Below are 6,000 nucleotides of genomic sequence, written 5' to 3' on the forward strand. Positions count from 1 at the left end.
CTCCCGACTTGGAGGAGCATTGGGCTTTGATTTCCACACCAATCCTAGCTCCAGAGATGCTATCTCCATTCCCAGGACACGTGGTGGTGTTTTCAGTCCCCAACATCATGGGAGTGTGGGAGATTTCTCTTCTTCTTCCCCTCTCTTTGATCTTTAGTGGTTTCCAGCACTCATTCAAGCTCAGGAATTTGACTCCTGAAGGCTAAAAACTGGAAGGTAAATAAAAATAACCCCAAAGTTAATTATATACTTAACAAGTCATGTTTTTTTTAAGCCTGTCTCATTCCTTGTGGGGGTCTGACTCATGGTTCTGAGCACTTGCAGTTGGCAATAACGTCTTGCTATAATTTGAATTAAACCACTTGTAGCACTGCTCTGTTCTCTAATTTCATTTAGGCCCAGTGGGTGTCCTGTCTTCCTGGAATTTGTTGGCTATCTAATGAGAAGCAGCCTGGCGAACGATGTTAATGGATAAAGGCACCTTATGTGGGGGCAAGAAAGGAATGGAGGGGAGTGGGAAGGTGATGGGGAGGAGCATGTGGAGAAGGCCACCATGGATCCAGAGGGATGGAGAGGGATGGGGAAGAGGAGGAGGATGGGGAGAATGGGGAGGGATGGAGAGAAATGGAGAGGGATGGGAAGAATAGGGAAGGATGAGGAGGATGGGGAGGTTGGGGAGGGAGCTGGTACAGGAGACTGTAGGGATGATTTATGCAGGCTTCCTATGCAGCAAGTGCTGTTGTATGGCCTTTGAACCACATCCCAGGAGCCACTCCGTGTCCCCACAGCCACCTCATGTCCCCACAGCCACCCCATGTTCCCCTCAGCAGTGACCTGTTGACCCGGCGCTGAACCCGAGCCCTGCCCTGCTCTCACCCCAGGGGACACGGAGGTCTGTTTGATCCTTCCCATCTGCCCAGCTTTCCCTATGAAAGGGGCTGTTGGCTCCTGCAGGCTGAGCATTGCGTGTCCCTGGTCCCGAGCATCTCCCGGTGCACGGCTCACAGCGGTGACAAGCCGCAGCCTTTGCTCTAAGCCGGGTGGCCCAACCTAGCAATGAAATGGGTCCTCTTCTGCCACAAATGAGTAAATAAATAGGGGGGGAGGATATTTTCAATGGCCCCTTCTGTCTGCAGGGAGGTGCAGTTCCCCACAGCCCTCTCCAGGAGAGCCATTTCCAAACCTTTGCCAGCAGGGATCAGTGGAAGGCGCCATGCTATCTGTGCCACTCACTCCCCCCTGCCCATTCCCCATCCCATTCCCCATCCCATTTCCCACCCCATTTCCCATCCCATTTCCCACCCCATTCCCCACCCCATTCCCCACCCCATTCCCCACCCCATTCCCCACCCCATTTCCCATCCCATTCCCCACCCCATTCCCCACCCCATTCCCCATCCCATTCCCCATCCCATTTCCCACCCCATTCCCCATCCTATTTCCCACCCCATTCCCCATCCCACTCCCCATCCCAAGGGCAGGGAGGGCTCCCAGGCAGGAGCACAGAGCCCCATGTCTAGTGGACCACTGAGGGAAAAATGGCAATACTAACAAGAGCAAAAAAAACAAAATGTAGGAAAATGACCTTTATATACATATATAAATACATACAGACAGACACACACGTATATATACAGATTTTAAAAGAGCAAAAGGAAAAAAAAAAAAACGACTTCCAAAGTCGTAGGAGTTGCTGAGTTGAGTTACGGGGGCTGGGGTCGGATGATTAACAACCCTCCTGCATTTCTGCATCACAGCCATTACTCACTCCAAACCTGAGGCTTCTCAGTTACATACCCCGGCGCAGGCCAACCATTTTTTCCATTGACTGAAAACACATTCTGACTGAAAACAAACTTTCGATCCCCAAGGCTTGGCACGCCTCGGGTCCTTCACCGTATTTAATCAACGGGAAGCTAAACACTTTCAATCTGTGATGGCTCATTTGGAGAGGGAGCTCTGGGCCCTCGCTAGGTGCCAGATATAATAACTCTCCCCTTTTCTTTTCTGAGGCCTACTTTTATAATTTTGCTATTTTTCAATGTCAGACCCATCTTTTGAAGAAATTTTATTGGATTTCCTGCTAGACTTCAGCGAGGATTTTTCTTTCTTTGGCAGAAATATCAAGCAGAACAGGGGAAAAACTCAATCATAACCTTGGAACGGGGCTCATTATTAGTTAGGATTTCTTTGTCCGTTTGCACAAACGTTACTTAAGGGGCCCCTGGGCGCTCCGGTCTCCCCCAGCTGCACATTTCCATAAGGTCTCCCCAAAGGCTTTGGAAATCTCTGCGAAATTCCTCATGGCTTCAAAAGGGAGAAGAGCTGCAGAGGGGCAGGGCAGCCTCGGGGCCCTTTGCTGTGGCTCAGTTCGGCACACTGCAGAGCTCCCAGCCCAGGGAATGAGCAGGGTTTGCTGGCTCCAGGTTCTCGGGGCTCTGTAGGCTTCCCGTCTCCTTTCTTGCAGTGTTTGAGGTTAAGAGGTATGCAACAGCCTCCAATAAATCGCTTGGTGTGGCGTACAACAAAACAAGAAAATGTAATTCAGATTAAAGTCACCCTCTGGCTAAAATGATAGTTTATTAAATAAGCTGCAGCGCTGCCAATCAACTCTGCTGGCAAGCAACGCTTTGACATTAATCTTTTTTGATGTGATTTAGGGTACACCTGGGCCTTTGTAGAGTATCTCCCATAATTTCTTTCCCATCTCTCTGGATCAAGCTGCTGTGCTTGGCTCCGTTGACAAATTCCCCAAGTAATCCCTCAAAAGATTGGAGAAATGCTCCAAACGCTCCATTAAATTTATTTTCCGTGCTTTAAGAGCCCCAAAACTATGTCCAATAAATAAGTGTTCAGCGTGATTTATGGAAATGCTGCTCTGATTTAAAGTCACAGGGGGGGGAAATGCATCCCCCCCCCGGGGCGGGAGGAGCTGTGCCCGTGCCCCACACCCAGACCCAGCTCTGAAGGTCTCCACTCGGGTTTCCTTTCCCCCCCAAAATTTATTGCGTTGTACTTATTGGGGGAACCATCAAAAGAGTAATTCTGGCCCTTGTTTTTGCACAGTCCTTTTGATAAATATGATACTTAGAAATATGCCTCCCACAAGACAGGAAAGCCATAGAGTTAAAATGAAGTAATCTGTCAGTAAACTTGTTGGAATCAAAGCCAAAATGAAACCTGTAAAAGCAAAAGGAGAGGGGGAAAAAGACAGCCCGCACTCCAGAGCACTTTGGGCAAAGCAGGGAGAGGGCAGACGGGGGCTGTCCTTCCTGCAGGCAGTTCTGCATGAGTCAGGGCTGGTGCTCAAAGGGCCTCTGTTCACATCCAGCCTTGGTATTGCTCCTGTCCCTCCAGGGACTCCATGTATTGAGCTCCATGCAACCAGCTCCATGTCTTGAGCTCTGTGTGTTGAGCTCCATGCCACAAACCCCATGCCACCATCTCCTGTCCCTGGATGCAGCCGTGGAGTTTCTACCACCCTCACGCTGCTCTTTTTTGGTAGCATCCGATGGGATTTTCTCTTTTTGCCTGATTCCAGAGTAACACACCCCATGGTGTGCTGGGTTCTCCAGGGCAAACCCAAAGCAGGTCACAGTGTGGGACTGCGTTCATCCCCCTTCAGATTTTCCTCCCCCTCTGGAACAAACACAACAGAACTTAAAGCCCTGTGCAAAATGCAGCCCCGTTGGTTCTAGGGAGGGCAGGAATTCTTTGCTCTCCTCTGACCCCACAACTTCCAGGGCCGTTCCCAAACTGGGTCACAAACCTGCCTCAAAACACAGCCCAGAAAAGCTGAGGTTCAGAGGGTCCTGGCACAGGGGGAGACCCCACGTGGGGTCGGATCCTGCCCTTCCTGCTGGCATGGATACAGTTGAAAGCGAGGTGTGTTGCACCACCTGTGTTTACACTGTGCAATCTGCAGTTTACTGTAATAAAATCATTTAATACTGTCATAATTTTTTTGGCAAGGGCCGCACTGCGTGATATGGAGCGGAGCCACCTGACAGCAGCCCGATGTGAGCGATAGTGCAGAGGGCAGGAAGCAACATGAAGAGCCACCCCGGGGCTTGCAGGGCTCGCCAAGCAGACAGAACAGAGGGAGAGGTGCACAAAGAGCCCGGTGTGCTGCCCCAAAACCCCTTCTGTGTTCCTTGAAAACCTGTTCTCATGCTGCTTGTTGGGGCTGGGGAGGGGAATCGGGGTCAGAGGTGCTTCTAGGGCATGGGGTTGGCGATTCTCCCTGGGGTCTGGGTGAGGAAAGGGGAAGGCGCACGTATGGGGCGAGGAAAGGAGAAGGGAAAGGGAAGGAGAGCGGTGTGCGTGTGTGTGACTGCGGAGAGAAACAGGATTCATGGTAATTTCCTGCCAGATGCCTGAACTCCTCCAGCATGCAGACATTTCACATGTGAAATATCAAAGCGTTCCCAATAACAAATGTACTTCCTGCAGCTCCTCAGATCTGCCTCCGTGCCAGCAAGGGAGCCGGGCAGGGAATGCCGCTGCAGCGTTGAGGGTGCAGGGCTCAGCTAAAGGCTATCACCACTTTGGGAATGTTATTCCCAGGTTTGGGAATATTATCCCCCAATTTGGGAATGTTATCTCCAGTTTTGGGAACAATTGCTGTCGGTTTGGGAAGGTTGAACCCAGGTTTGGGAATGTTACCCTCGTGTTTGGGAATGGCACCCTGAGTTTAGGATGGTGACTCCCAGATTTAGAGATGTTACCATGGGTTTGGGAGCCCACGTTGGCTCTGGCAGCTCACATTGCCTGTTGGGGGTGCAACACACATCCACAGCCTCTTGACCCCATCAGCACAGTGCTGAACATCTCCGGGTTCCGGCCTGATTCTGAGCTCTGTAAACATCCTGACAACAGTGAGGAGGAAAACACCCACCCCAAAGAGCTGCTGGGCTGGGGTGGTGATGGGGACACAGGCAGCCCCACTGCAGGGACATCTCCATACCAACCCCACTGCACAGCACAAAGTGTTCCCCTCCAGGGAGGCGAAGAAGAAAACACTTCTCATCCATTTTGGCCATTTCTCTTGATCTCTCACGAAGTTGATTCCTGTTTGCAGCTCAGACACCATCATCCCACCTCCAATGGGACCTGATGCTGTTTCCAAGCTCTTTCTAAGTGCCTTGCTGGAAGGGAAGCAGTGGGGTTCACCTAATTCAATATTTTTGAGTGTTTGTAGGACCTGCACGACTCTCTACACCAGGTGGCTGTAACTCACTCCTCGTGTTCTTTACAAGATATTTGTAAGCTTGCAGCAAATCTCCCTTGCTCGCATCCACGTCTTTCAGGGCTAACATACACACAAACCCTGCAGGCTGAGAGCCGCTTTGCATGGGAGAAACTCACGCAAAAAGACCCAAATCATCATAAATCAATACTAACTGTACGCTGCTTATTATTTCCTATTGTCTATCGGCCCTCGAAGTTGATATTGACTCGGTTGGAGCAAAACGTCGATAACCGCAGACCTCGAAGGTCAGGGAGGATGGATAGCAGGTGAGAATCCCCTCTGAATCTCAGTGGTGGATTTTTCTTCGGGAGAGCTTCATGCAGCCCAAGGAGGGGAGGGGGGACCCATCCCTAGGGATCGCAGTGCTGGTTCCAGCGCCCGCCCGCGCCCCGTCACATCTGTCACTTCCCATTAGAGCCCGCCAGCCACATAATGCGCTTTGACTGATGTAATTGGGGCTGACACAGCGGCAAAAGGATCTCCAGAAACTTTACACCACGCGGTTTCCTGCGCCCCGCTCCCTCTGGCTCTTTGCTGGAAACCGCGCTTGGAGGCAGCGCCCGGGACTGCACTCACCAGAACTGGGGTCAGTTTCCAGCTGCTGGGTCTGGAAATGGGAACCTCACCCCGGCCACTGGCTGCAAGGCTGCAAAGTGGTGGCAGCACATGGGGTGTGCTCTTATAGCGAGAAAACCCCACTTGTGCCCTTTGCTGGGAGGGCACTTTAACCCAATATCAAAGCAGTGGTC

This window comes from Lagopus muta, chromosome 27, assembly GCF_023343835.1.
Source record: "Lagopus muta isolate bLagMut1 chromosome 27, bLagMut1 primary, whole genome shotgun sequence".
Lineage (NCBI taxonomy): Eukaryota > Metazoa > Chordata > Aves > Galliformes > Phasianidae > Lagopus > Lagopus muta.